Below are 15515 nucleotides of genomic sequence, written 5' to 3'. Positions count from 1 at the left end.
AGTTAGATTTTATTAAACCACAGAAGTTTCCTATCCCAGTCTCCTTGTCTGGGTTCAACTATGAAATTTCTAGTATGTGAAAAGTGTATAGATGAATATAGGTTGTGATTGATTTAAGTTTGAAGGACTTCTTTGATTTGAGAAGGGACTTTATGGAAGAGGGACTATCATCTGCCTGAGTAAATCCTTGTGTCTGAATGACGAATATGAACAAGCAGAATTAGAATATTTGGGCAACTTGTGAGCATTGCTGTCATAATGTTCAGGATTAGGAGCTGTATTTCCCTCCATTTTTGAGTTTGTATGCAGAAATATTGGGTTTTTTTCTTAGCAGTATCTGGATTATTTGTTTAGATGAAATTTATTGGTAACGAAGGAGTTACACATCCAGAAAGTGATTTGTCTTGCACCTCTTGATATATCAGATTTTGATGAACAGACCCTCAAATAATCTTCTCATTTTTAGTCCTTGACAGAAAAAACAAGCAATGCCCTTTCTCCTACTGTGCAACTTTTACTAAACTGGAAGATAAAGTGAAGAAAACAAAACAAAAAAAACAAAAAAAAAAAACAAAAAAAAAACCAAAAACAAAAACAAAAAAAATACAAAAAACAAACAAACAAAAAAAAAACCAAAAAGAGGACAGACAACTGATTGCAATGGATCTACTAAATCTAAATGAGTGAAACTAGAATTCTATACTCTTACAACTTTACTTCTTGATCTTCCTACTCTGTGCTTGGTATACCATGAATTTTTCACACAACAAAATACATTTAAACTTGGAAATTCCTACATATAGAAGTAGATAGTAACATCCTTTATTAGTCTACCTGAGGTAGTCAGAAAATACACTTTTGACTCAGCTTCTACACATGGGCAAGGCAAAAAGACTTTTAGAAATCAGAAGAAAATTAAAAATATTGGTCTTTGAGGAAAGATGCCTGTGAGAAAAAAAGAAGTAGGAAAAGACTTTGATAACACATATGGAAGAACTTCATATTGGGCTCAGCATCAGTGGTGTGAAGCACTAAGAATAAAGGTAAAACTGACTTTTGAATTTCTTAAATTTGTGATTTTGGACCCCATTCAAATACTTACTTCAAATTCAATTCCAGCAGCACTTGAAAGACAAATAAATTTTTTTTTTTTAAATTTATTGTATATAAAAATAGTTTTTACCAAAAAAAGCATAAAAAAGGACATTTAAGAACAACAAAAAATATTTTAATGCGTACTTATAAAACACAATGTTTTATGAAGTCTCTCAATAAAGCCAGATAGAAAAAGGGCCTGAAAATATATAGCTTTATTTTAAGAAACTTCAGATACTATTTAGTCCATTATATATAATAATGATGTTCCCACTGTGTTTATATGCCTTACATATTTTCTTGCGAACACAACCTGTCTCATTTCTGTCAATTTGTTGAGACAAGATTTTTAGTTATGAATAAGGCTTTATTTTTCCTATCTAGAGCATATTTCTAAATATAATCTTTTTCATGTACACACATTTTTTAAAAATTGGATTATAATTAAATGTATATTTTATAGATGTATCTTTAAAAATAATATTTGATTGTTCCAAATAAATAAACAGATTTTTTCTTTGTATTTTTTTTATGTTCAGATTTTGGACATGTTTGTAAAGACAAGGTGCAAACAATGAAAACAAGGGCTATCATTTATTTCTGCAGAAGATCTATACACTATACAATTGTATTCATTCCTTTGATTTATAATTCAAATGTCTACACTAAACAGTAATGGTATTTATTATTGCTATAATCACACCTAGCAAATTCCATCCCCCATGCAATTTTATGCAACCATGCTACTAAAATGGGCCAGATATAGTCATTCTGCTTCTTTGTCAATACCTGATATCTACAAAAGCCCTTCATATTCCCAAAGACATATTTTCTATCTCTATAAAAATATTTATTTAAATAAGACCATTACAAATTCACCTGTCTAATATTAACTTTATAGTCCAAATCATGTAAAGACATTGTAAAAAATAAAAAAATAGGATTGTCATGCTAACTAGTTCAAAAACTCATAATGTCCTTTCAAAAAACCAATTATTTTATTTTATTTTAAATTTTCATTTAATACATTAAAATTTGAGTTTGGTTTAGTCCCTGTTTTCAGTATTTTCATTTAGTGCATGTCTGGCACTAAGACTGCAAGTGGACAAAGCAAGCATGATGAAAAGATCGAAATTGCCTGACAGAAGGTTTTTCCTGAACAGACCATTGTAGAGAGTAAAAAGGCCATAGTCAAAGTAAAAAGTAAGGATTTACACATGAAATTAAGCTTGCAAATGTGTATGAAAGAACCTGGAAAATTGTTGCAGCAGAGGATAATATTGGCATGAAAATACATGTAGCTGCACATGTGGTAATGCTTCCAGGAATGGGTGCATTCGTTTTGGTGGGAAGAGGTGAAATTGGTTGGGAAGGAAGCCCCCATGATCAATTGTGTGTGAACACGTGTGTGATTCGACCATTTAAGAATTAGTTACAAAAAAATGTGCAGAAATTTTTAGATGATTTGTTACAGTCTACTGTTGTGGTTTACCTGTTGTTTGATTGATACTGATCCTGATCCAGTTACTGCCACTTAATTTCATGTCATCAATAAATGAATAAACTTATCTGATCCTGATTTGGTTCAAAATTAATGTACTGAGCAGTTTTTTCTTGTGATAACTCTTGGAGATAGAAAACAGGATTAGAAAGAGCTGTTTTAGAATAACAATGTCCACCTAAATCAGACAAAACCCTAAGTTCAACAGGAACAAAAAAAAATTTTAAAAATGTAGGTTTTAAATTAGCTGCCTTTGTATAATAACAACTGTGCATTCACAGTCCTTTCTTAAGGTTTATGATTTCTTGGTCTTTCTGCAAGTATGACAAGTACAAAACTCCTTTTTGTGCTGCCCACATTAATATAAGGGTAGTCCCTTGATTAAAAGAGCCTTGCTGCCAGATCAGGAGAACTGACAAGGATGAAGCTCATGTTCTCTGCTTTAAGAAGAAATAAGGTTTATTTTCTTGTCCAACCAGCAGAAGTAAATTACTTTACTACTTTTACTATAAGCCATATCAGTCAGGTAATGTAGATAATGTCAAGGGATTTGGAGAGAAAAAAAACACCTCTTCTACTCCACCTGATTAAGAAGCAGACATGTTCTTGGCAGTAACGAGGCAGAAATGACAGGCAACAAACAAGCAAAAACAGAAAGTGAAAAGGAAAGAACTGATTTCTGCAATGATTCTGATGGGTTAATTGCAAAAACCACCACTCACTGCCCTCCACTTTTCCAGCTGTTTACAGTCACTGCTGGAAAGAAAATGTTGCTTCTAATAACTTTCACTTCATGTTTACTGACATGTACATTTGAAAGCATAAAAATTAGTTAGATGTAGTGCCCCCAGCTGTGATTGTGAAAGCTAATATTATTGTTCTTTCACAGCTCCTCATGTGCTAAAGAAAATGACATTTTAGAATGCTTAGTACTTAAATGAATTTTAGACAGAAAGAATTTGACAGCTAACAACCAACCTTTAAGATAAACATATTTTCCTTTCTCTGTTACACTGGAAATTGCCTTACTACCATGACTTTGATCACTTTCTCTTAGAACCATTTTCACGCAAGTTATTTTTCTTCAGTTTCTGAAATACCACTTTAATGCACTCTTGCCAATCTTCTTTTGTCAGTAACAGATTGAAATTGCAAATAGATTTCACAACAAATCACATCAGGTAGGGGTCACAGAGTAGAAAATGTTAAATATATTAACAGAAAAAAATCTTGTTGTGTTACTTTTACTTCTTGATCATCTGCTTATTTGCATGCTATTGATTTAATTTTAAAAGTGTGATTAAAAATACCTTCCAAGCTATTTTACACTAAGTTGTTATGCTGTTTTGTTTTTTTTCAATAATGTAACTAGGAAGTTCATATTGTTCTTTTAACAGGTAGTTGGAGGACGTTTCATATGACACTACAATTTCAAAAGCAATTTGTCACAAAATCTTTTCTTTAATGCAAATATCCACACAGCTATCCATCTCCACACAGCTCCAAAATGCTTGATTGCAATTAGCATATAATAATAGCATGATGGCTGAGACTCATTACTGTATAATAGCTATCAGAGAAAATCAAAGCAAGAAACAGAAAACATTTTGTGAGCAAAAAAATTGGGTTTTATTATAATGTGCTTAAATAGAATTTCACATTCTAACCGCATACACTATAGTGACTTTCTTGCATATATTTAAATAACATTAGTTATTAACGCTGAATATTAATTTTCTAATTGATGAAGAAACAGATTTTCACTTCATTTTAAGTGGGTGAGTAATGTCATGATTTTTAGTGGAATTTTTCACAGGTTTACATCGTGACTCATACATGAGAATAGGTTTGTAGAAAAAATCCAAAGCTTGTGCAAATACTTTTTTTGAACAAAATATGCAGTACTCTGTGACATAAAAATATAAAAGTAAGCTACAGTTCAAATACATTTTAAATAAAAAAATGAGCCAAAATTTATTTGGTTTCCGAGTTAAATTAAGGAGTGATATAGGAAGAAATCTCAAGCTCTGAGTAATACTTAGACATCTTAAATTCTGAGTACATTTTTTACTCGGAGTGCCTACATCATCTGTCCTGAATTCTCAAAAAAACTTAAAAAAAAATTTTAAAATAAGAATTTTATACATGGCAAATATATTGCTGATTATTTCATTTTATAAAACAATATGTAGTTGCATTTTATAATTTAAATCTTTGGAGACTGAGTACTAAAAATGCAGGTGTTGGAGTAGTGGTTGCTGCTGTCTATAATCTGTCCCCAACAAGCCTCTCCTGTAGAAAAGCAAGTTGAGTTAACTTTCAGGCAATGCAGTCAGACCCTCACTCAACGCTCACTGCAGCTGGCTCAGCAATAGAGGCAAGAAAGGCTCTTTTTGTAGGGTTTTATTCCAGTGAAGGATATCACATGTGGCTGAAGGGAACCTGGCGAGGTAAAAGAGGACAATCACGTGGAGAAGGCAGCTTAAGAAGGGGAGGTGGGGTGAGGGGGATGGAGCTAAGGGCTGGGCAGAGGGGTTTGGTCTCCAGGGGAAGGGGGGTGGACACCAGGGATACCAATCCAGTCCAGGGACAGGGAAAGGAGAAGCTGGGGGAAGTTGTGGCACAGAAGTCCATTTGGGAGTCTGTTTTTCCCCCCAGGAGGACCAACTCTATGTTAAGTAGCTACTGCCATTGCAAGGGCCGAGGACTTGGGAATTGACTGAGGAGGGAGAGTTCATGGGATGCTACAGAGTACACTGCATGGTTACACTGAAAAGGAAAAAAAAGAGAAAACAACATAAACCAGAAGAAAACCACATGTTTGTGTGGCAAATTGACTCTTTAGAAAGATACTTTTTACAGCTTAGCATCAGGATATACAAATCTCGATCATGGTTTCCTAAAAAAAAAAAAAAAAAAAGAATTTACTCCAAAGAAAATAGCATTCTGGGAGAAAGATTTTTTTTTCCCCTGTAAAATTAGAAGGACAAGACAGTAATAAGCTGTTTGCTAAAAAGAGTGACATTCCAGCTCCCCCTTCAAAATCAATGTCAGAACCCTTTTCTGATTTCAGTGGACTCAATTCAGTCTAGCTTCTAGGCTAAAACTGGCTGCCTCTTCTTTCAGCACCAATTCCATGGCACAGAACAATTTTCAGGAGACTTAAAGAGGGTAAAAATCAATTAATCAGATGAGGATGGAACACCAAGTACTGTGGTTTAACCCTGGTAAGCAGCTAAGCCCCGCAAAGCTGGTTGCTCACTTTCCCCTAGAGGAATGGGGGAGAGGGCCAGAAGAGTGTAAGTGAGAAAATCTGTAGGTTAAGATAGAGACAATTTAATAAGTAATCCAAAACCTGTGTGTGCATTTAAACGAAACAAGGAATTTGTTCACTCCTCTGATCAACAGGCAGGATTTAAGCCATCTCCAGTAAAGCAGGTGTCCATGACAAAATCAGGGATTCACAGAATGGGTAAATTTGGAAGAAACCACAATGGGGTTATCTGGTCCAGCCTCCCTGCTCAAGCAAGATCATCCCAGAGCACATGGCACAGGATTGTGTTTAGGTTCTGGAATACTCCAGTAAGGAAGACTCCATACCCTCTCCAGGCAATCTGTTCCCATGTTCAGTCACTCACAGAGTAAAACCCTTTCTCATGTTTAGGTGGAATTTCCTGTGCATCAGTTTCTGCCCATTGTCTCTTGTCCTATTGCTGGGCAGCGTTTTGAAGAGCCTGGAAACATCCCCCTCTTCAGATAATCATGTACATTGACAAGGTCCAGTCTCAGTCCTCTCTTCTTGAGACTGAGAAGCTCTTTCATCTTCATGGTCCCCAGGGCACTGCTGACTCATGGACAGCTTGTTGTCCACCATGACTCCCAAGTCCTTCTCTGTAGAGCTGTTTTCCAGTAGGTCAGTCCCCAGCCTGTCCTGGTGCCCAGGATTGTCCTTCTCCAGGTGCAGGACTCTGCACTTGCCTTTGTTAAAATTTAGCTAATTCTTCTGTGCCCATATCTCCAACCTGTTGAGGTCCTCCTGAAGGGCTGCACATGGAATATCTGGAATATCATCTGGAATATCAGCCACTCCTCCCAGCTTTGTGTCATCAGTGAATGGGCTGAGGAGGCACCTGCCCCTTCATCTAAGTTATTGATGAATAAGTTAAACAATATTGGGGCCAGTGTTGACCCTTGGGGAACACCACTATTGACAGGCCTCCAACTAGACCCTATGCCACATACTAGAATCTTCTGGAATCTGCCATTCAGCCAGTTCTTAATCCACCTCACTGTTCACTCATCCACTCCATACTTCCTGAGTTTGCCTATGAGGAAGTTGTGAGAGACAGTGTCGATAACCTTGTCAAAGATGAGGTAGACAATATCCACTACTCTCCCTTCATCCATCCAGGTGGTTGTCTCATTGTAGAAATCAATAAGGTTGGTTGAGCATGATTTACCTTCAGTGAATCCATGCTGACCATTCCTGATCACCTTCTTGTCATCTGCATAAATGAGATGCCCTCCAGAATGAGGCATTCCACCACCTTTCCAGGGACTGAGGTAAGGCTGACTGGCCAGTTGTTCCCTGGGTCTTCCTTGCCCTTTTTGAAGACAGGGATGATATTTGCTTTCTTACAGTCCTCAGGAACCTCTTCTGATGGCCACAACCTTTCAGAGATGGTGAAAGCTCCATGAATAGCTTCATCATGGTGAGCACACGGATGCTGAGCACTTGTGGATGTTGAAAATTAGGGCCTATGGACTTGTGGATATCAGAGGTTTTCTCTAACCCAATCCTTCCTGACCAAGGGAAAGCCTTCTACCATTTATTTTCCCTGGTCTGCTGGGTCAGAGATTTCTAAGTGCTGGTCTGGTCAGTGAAGACCAAAACAAAGAAAGCATTCAGTGAAGTAACTCTGCCTTCTTTGCTTCCTCTTTTACCAGGGTTCCCCCTATTTGGTAATAGTCCAACGTTTTCCTTTTTTTACCTCTCGTTATTGATGAATTTGAAGAAGCCCTTCTTTGTCGTCCTTGAGAAGATTTAATTCCAGGTGAATCTTAGTCTTCTTCATCTCATTTCTACTTACTCTAAGACAAGCATCGTAACTCAGCTTCCACATTTCTCCCTCATTACCACAGCTTTTACCATTGAGTGTGATGCCATATGGTATGAGATATATCTTTGCACAGCTGAGGTCATTTGTCCCAGTTGTCCCCTCTCCCAGCCGTCTTGCTGGTTGGGGAGTCTGAGAAGCAGAAAAGGCCTTTGTGCTGTCTAAGCACTGTTGAGCAGCATCTAAATCACTGGTGTGTTAACACCACTCCTCTCATTAGAAATATAAGAAATAGCACCATACAAGGTACTATGAAGAAATTTAACTCCACCTCAGGCAAAATTAGTAGTACACTCCTAAACGGAGTACGGAGCAATGGCATTCATTTATAAATTCATTTATAAATAGATTACAACTTTCATAGCACCAATAGCAAATGTGCCATGTTTCCTTAACACATCCATACATTTTTATTTCTCATTGTGTGGGTTGCAGCTTGTTGCTCCCAGTTGTTGATATTACACCATTTTTTGCATAAATTCTGATTTGACATTAAAGCATTTATCACTGGAGTCAGCAATTCTGATTCAAGAAGCATACCATATACTGAAATTAGTATTTCCACACCACAGTCAGAAGACAGAAAAGAAAAATCTTTGAGAATCCTATTTGAGAAGATAAGCTTGACCAAAAATTTGTTTCAGTTTCATAAAACAGGTGTGATTTCATACTGGAAATCTGACGCTAACTCAGGATTGGAAAAGCTAGATTGCAGATATCTTATTTGCTTTTCTCTCATATCAGAAGGAAAACAAAGGCCTGAATCTACATCCCAGGCTAGTAAATTTTACTTGGTTTTGGGACAGCGGGGAGGAATTTTGATGACAAAAAAGCTTTACCACCGCAAATAATGTATTTTTTAAAATCTCTTAAGCCATTTTGAACAAAATTAAATAAACTCCAGATGAAACTAGCACACAATCTCTAATTACTAAAAATGCAGATACTTTTCACACAGTAACAAATCCAAAAAAGTAATTTTTACTTAAGAAATTGTAAATTACAAAATATGTTGTGATAAATTTATTTCTGAAAATAGACGACAGATAAGCACAGTGGATTTTCACATGATTCTCCAATCTTATTTATCCAAAGGATAAATTTTAGAACACAAATTAATCAAAACACTTACCTAAAATGCAGTCCTTATAAAAAATAAAATACTTCTCCTCCACTTGGAATTTGGTTTGCTATGAGTTTAGGTGGTGGTCATTTTAGTTTATTCTGGTGCTTGAAATGTTGTTGGTTACAGTAAAAAAATATATGGATATATGGAGTATCAAAGTATTATGTCTGTGAGGCTATACAGAGAACTAAAAGTCATGAAAACCATTCTGAACACAGATCTTTTGAAATTACAAGTCAGTGACAATAAACTCTGTTGCTAGGAAACCAGAGCCACTGAAATAGAGTCTCCATTTAAAATAAGAATGCTGATTAAAAAACAGTGTCAACAAATAATGAATAAAGGTGTCAGAGGTATCTGTTGTGCCAAAGATCAGACAGAACACTTAATTTGTAAGCCAGAGCAATATACCCAAGTCTTTAACAGCTGGCAATTTGCCATAAGAACTTCAGTACAAGAATAGAAGATAATAAAACTTCAGACACTGCTTACATCCAGAGTTGTTGTACATCATATTGCAGCTTCACTAATTCTTTATCTGTATATTGATGTTACATCTTTAAATTAAATTAAGAATATAGTGAAGTAAGAACTGTGAGCAGTCCTAGTTATGTGATTTAAAGAACAAATACAGGGTCTGAAGGAACAGAGATGACATCAATTGTAAAAATATTGCTATGAAAGTTAAAAATACATGCAACCAATTCTCTTTTCATTTAGTGATGAAGAAATTATGAAAGTGATTCTTTATTTATCCCAGTGGATTGACTACATGTATGAATGAATATATCACAACATGTAGAGAAATTCTACACAAACAAATAGAAAACTTCAAAATTTGTGTTTCCATGGAGAAGTAATCATGCTGCTGAAGAAATGTCACCCTGCGCAAGAGAAGAAAAAATGATGCATTTAGTCACCTCAAACACAATATCTGAATCTAGAAAAGTACTATATGGATGGACTAAATGCATGGTTCTGCTTCTCTGCCTGTTTTCTGGTTTAACAGCTTGTTTGATATTTTAACAGTTTTTTCTTTGATTAACACAGATTTAAATGATTTCCCCATCCTCAAAGGAGTCTTGTTTTGGCTATCAAGTTGCTCACTGGTTGGTTGTTATTTCTTCTCATACAGTGGATTACAGCATAGTTCTAGGAACTTGAAAAGTTTTCCTTTTTTGGAAAAGTACTTGTTAAGAGATGTTTTCCTAATATGAGCACTTTTAATTTGTTTTTCTTTGATTTTTAGCATAAAATGGGAATGTAGTTATGTATTTTTACTGCATTTGTGTGTGTGTGTACACTGTAGAGTCTGTCAAAATAAAATTTTCTTTGAGTTAATAATAGTCTGAATCTAAATGGAAGTTATGTGAGGTTATTTCCTTATCAGAATAGCATCTTGCCAGAATACTTCAGTCTTTGCTATTAAAGCTATTAAGGTCCCCTCCATCACCATTTTTCACTTCAGAAAATCTTATATTTTTTGTCATATCACCAGCATTTTTAGATGCTAAGGTGATACCAAGATTTTATTGTGAATTTGCAGAGTACTTGAGATAATCATACAGGTATCCAAGAAATTAGTATATCAATTATATTCCTAATTGTTTTCTCATCATATCCCTCTGTTGTTAATTTTTTTCCTTGGCCTGTTTTCAGAATTAGGAGACACGACAAAAAAAAAAATTTCTTCATCTGGTTCTGTCAAAATGTTAAAAAATTTCACATTTTCTTTCTTTCTTTTTTTTCTTTTACTATGGAGAAAATTAATTTATAAAATAATTTAAAAGAAATTATTCTAATTGCAAGGATGAGTTTAACACCGAGGACACTGGTATTTTTTTGTGCCTAAGAGTGAAACTGTCATTTAAACTTTATATCCTGGATGCTTTCAAAAAAAAAAAAAAAAAGAGAGGGAAAAGTGAAAGCACAGACTTTGAATCAATAATACGTTTTGGGTTACAGGGAAGGTTTCTGTAGTGTAGGATATGCAGGATTGGCTCCTGTAAGAAGACACTAGGAGCTGTTTTTAGGTCAGAAAGAACCAGTTTTAGACGGCTCCAAAATGGATCTGGCACTGATCAAAATGAGCCAGTCAGCCTTGCTTGTGGCACCTCTGTGATAAAATATTTGGTTAAGGGTAAAAAAAGAATGTACACCATCTGTGAGAGAAAAGGATGAGGAAAATGTGAAAGAAACAACATTAAGGTTAGTGAATTAAGGGGGGGAGGATTTGCTCCATCTCCAGAGCAGAAATTTCCCTGCAGTTCATGGAAAACCATGTTGGAGCAGATATTCACACTGCAGCACAGAGAGAGTCAATCCCAGAGCAGGAATTATAGCCCATGGCAGTCCCACACTGAAGAACTCTTCTGAAGATTTCAGCCTATAGAAAAGATCCACACTGGAGCAGTTCTTAAAGGATTTTGATCCCATGCTGGATCATGCTAGAGCATTTGGGGAAGAAGTGGAAGAGAGGACCTGTTATGGACTGACCTAAATTCCTATTCCCCATTCCCCTGTACTTTTCACTGTGTGGAGAAAGTAGAAGTTTAAAAAAGAAGTTGAGCATGGGAAGAGAGACTGTTGAGGTAAAGAAGTATTTAGTTTTGTTTCAATTTCTCACACTCTGTTATTTCTATCCTACTGTTTTCAATTAGCAAAGAATTAAATTAATCTTCCTCAGTTTGAGTTAGGATTTTTTGCTCACGCTGGTACTCATTCATTGATTTTCCTGCCCATGTCTTGACCTATGAGCTTTTTAGTACATTTTCTCCTCCTGTCCTGCTGAGAAGGGGGAGTAAGAAAGAAGCTTGGTTCATGCCTGGTGGCCAGCAAATGTCAACTCACCAAATCATACTGCTGCAAGCCAGTAAAGAGTGTGGGAAATAGGTTTGATGCTTTTGTAGGATACTTGTGCACAGGATATGAACTATGCACTTATCTCCAGAGAGAGGTTTAAATGACATTTTTTTCAAGAAGAGCAGCTTTAAAACACAGTAACACCACTTTATAAACCAGCTGCAAAAAAGTCTCTGTGCAGCACTTATAAAACAGTAACAAAGTACATTTACACACTCTCAGTTGCAGCATTTGAAGTAAAAATAAACAAGGTTACTGCTTTTATTTTATACTGCTCATCCTACAGGCAGGTATGAATAAACCATACACCAATGTCATATGCAATTATAATCTAGAACAGGAAAGTTTATTAATAGCCTACTTTTTAAAAAGAGTAAAGAACAAAAGTAATTAATTGCAAGCATTCTTAACATGCACACACAAAAAAATAGGATAAATTTTAAATGATTTCTCAAAGACTTGTAAGTCTCAAGAACTTGTGAAAATTATCAGAGGGCACTTCAAATGAAATTTTTTTAAAAATACAATATTGTCTGTTTTGGAGATAAATACATAATAATACTAGTTAATTGACACATCTGAGATAATATAGACAAGTTAATTTGTGTCTTTTGCTCCTGGATAAGACAGTGCACCTCAAAAGTATCTAAAGTGAATAGAGGTACATGAATTTCAGCATCTCTGGATATCCCAGTATTTTAATATTCTATAGGACAAATAGTTTAAAATATTCCTTTTGGCTTAATAAATTATAGCAAAACACTTCATTTAAAACTTGTGCAGTATTCAATTATAATTTCTCCATAATTAGCAGCTAACTAATTCACTGTACACAGACAGGACATCATTCTGATGGGATTGTTCTTGTTCTGTATGTCTCTTTTGATGATGTGGGTTCTGGGAGCTGCAGTTCTTAAATATCCTAGCCAATGGAACAAAAATGGGACCTAAAATATAATTCCTACAGAAAATGTAACACAAGGAAAATGTAATACCTCTTTGGGTTGATGATTTATTAAATGAAATATTATAAATCTGTGAGAACTTTAGCATTTAGATGTTTCAGAAACATTTAGATGTTTCAGAAACCTGTTGAACTATGATAGAAAACAAAGGATAGATCAGAAATTGGCTTTTAAAGAACAAAGAATTAATAGTTAAACATTGGAATGCTTTCAAATCATTAAAATTAGCTAAAAATCTAGTCTGTACAATTATTAAAATTTATAGAAAATTTACTATTTTCTGACACATGTCCTGTATATTTGTTATGAGACTGTGCATTCATGAGCTAATTATTACCTAAGGAAATATCAGAAATATTAAAAGACCATTAGCTAAAATATTATTAAAAGAGAAGCTTATTCAGATGATCAGACAGTTAAAAAAATTTCTCTAGGTGTGGGGAGTCTTTTTTTTTTTTAAACTTTGGCAAGCTTTTCCTCAAGAAAGGTAATGACAAAAAAAACCCCAAACCACAATTATCTGAGCTGAATAAATAAAACCATGCCATTTCTGTCCCTAAGTTTGTCAGCATTTACCACAAATCATTCTGTTCATTGCTGGAAGCAAACAACTAAGAAAAAAAAAGATCAAAGGGAAGTGCATAACAGTATCAGGGAAAATCTTCCAGTTCAGTGCAGTTTATTCAGTATTTTGCTTGAGATTGTCTATACAGTGGGGAATGAGTTTTAAATTCCTGTTTCTTTTTAGATTTTTTTTCTCTCTTCCCCCAACCCTTCACTATGGAAATATTATTTTCATTTGAACTTCTCTTTCTAAAACTGAAATATTTAGCTTATACATTAAAGGAAAGGGACAAATAGTACCTTGGTTAGAAGACCAAAACTATCAAAGTTAATTGGATATAAAGTTCTTAGTATCAATTATATTACTTATCTCTGGTCCCTCAGCAATTCTGGAGTGGCTTTTCTTGTCTAACTAAAGAAAACACACTAGATTCAAAGACTTTCCTTGACCTTTGTCATAATTGTCACTTACACTATACGGAAAAGCTTACAAAATAATCTTTAGTCCATCAAAAAAAAATCTAACTTGAGAAACAAAATCAACAGGACAATAAAAATTTCTGATGCCTTAGGAAATATTCTTCCAGAAGAAGACACATAGAAAAAATTAGAAATAAAATAATTATAGTATTGTTGAGTGGCTTGGGCTTATTTTATAACTTTCTATAGTAAAAGGAACAAAATTAATGACTAGATTTTTAAGGATTGCTTTCAATGCTCATGTCTTTTAAACCACAATGAATAGCCCCAAATAACTACAGCAGAAGGAGTCAATTCATCAAAATGACATTAACATATCAGTAAGACAGAGCCTTCAATTCCTTCAGGCTGCTTATCTATCACTGAAACACACATATTTACAACACCAGCACCCCATTCTGATGTTGTTATCATATTATTCATTTGACTGTTGCATAGTGTTGCAGTGTGCAGCTACGCAAACGGAGCAAAAAGGCTGTGTGAATTTGAGATGGGAGTTTCTGTTTCCTAAACCTAAAGCTGGAGTTTCTATTCTGTATTTTTACATGTATTCATCCTTCCCCCACGTGTTATTCCCATTGGATTTTACCTATAATGTATTCACATTGGGCATTGTTCTATTAGTTTCACCTTATCTCTTATTTTCCCCTATATAACCTGTGTCTGGACCCCTGATCATTGTCACTTGTATGTGCGGCGTTTGAGCAAATACAACCTACTTTGGACTACACAACAAGTGTCCAATCTCTTGAGTCTCTTTATCCCGGTCTTGATCGCGCTCTCTAAACAGTTCTGTCCGTATCAGACGAACCCACAAAGATGTTTGTTGCTTCTCTCCGGCTGCTCCCGGAAGCGCCTGGCCAGCGCCCCGGGAAAGAGTAGCCGGGTGAAAACAAGGAAGTCGGAGAGAGAAAAGAACAAAGCAACAAGTGGCGCCCGAACGCGTGGTTTTGATGCGGGAGCTGTTTTTAAAATGCGACAGATAGCGCTGCGGTTTGGGGCTTTTCTAGACGCTGATTTCCACCGCCGTCACTGCGGGAGACACAGCTGCTGATGCAGCCACCATTGAGCCGTCAGCGCCATAGTCTGCGCGGCAGGAAAAGCCTCTTGGACCACGGCGAGCCCGAGGGGGCTTCCGCTCCTTCCTGTCAGCCCCGGCAAGCACTATCGCCACTGAGAAACTCTTCTGGCTCCTGCCTGGATCCGGGTTTCCAGCAGAGCGAAGACGCAGCTTCTGCACACCTCAGGAGACGACTTCAGACCGGGAACTGCTGTTGTTTTTTGTTTTCTAAGGTTCGATGGTTTGGTAAGATTCAATACTAGCGCAGGAGGGCCCCGGTTAGTGAATCTGGGTGGAGGCACCCCCGTTCCCGCGGAGGGAAAGGGCATGCAAGCGCGCTGCGTGCGGGGTGCCGCCGTTGGGTTTTAGACTTTTTTAGGTTTTTTTTTCTTTGTTTTTTCAGCAGTAGGCGGGTGAGGCTTGCTGGTGGGCAACATGGGTGGGAAGTTGTCCACACAGCAGAAAGAGATTTATTACCAAGTGAAAGTAACCCTGACAGAGTCGGGAGTAAGTTTTTCTAAAAGTTTTGTGAAAAAGTTCATAAAGTGGTTGATTTTAAAGTTTCCAAATGTCTCAGCTCAGGATGTGAGGCAGAAAGCTTTTTGGAAGGGGGTTGGCACAGTTTTAACAGAAGACACCAAGAAGGGGGATCCTTCAGTGAAAAAGGGTTTCATGAGAATCTTTTTGTTAGTGAATGACATTGTTAAAGAGGGTGCAGACACTCGGGAAACGTGGGAAACTGAAA

Source organism: Vidua chalybeata, chromosome Z, assembly GCF_026979565.1.
Source record: "Vidua chalybeata isolate OUT-0048 chromosome Z, bVidCha1 merged haplotype, whole genome shotgun sequence".
In the NCBI taxonomy this organism is placed as follows: domain Eukaryota; kingdom Metazoa; phylum Chordata; class Aves; order Passeriformes; family Viduidae; genus Vidua; species Vidua chalybeata.
The sequence above is the reverse complement of the archived record's forward strand: the minus strand, read 5'-3'. Positions refer to the sequence as shown.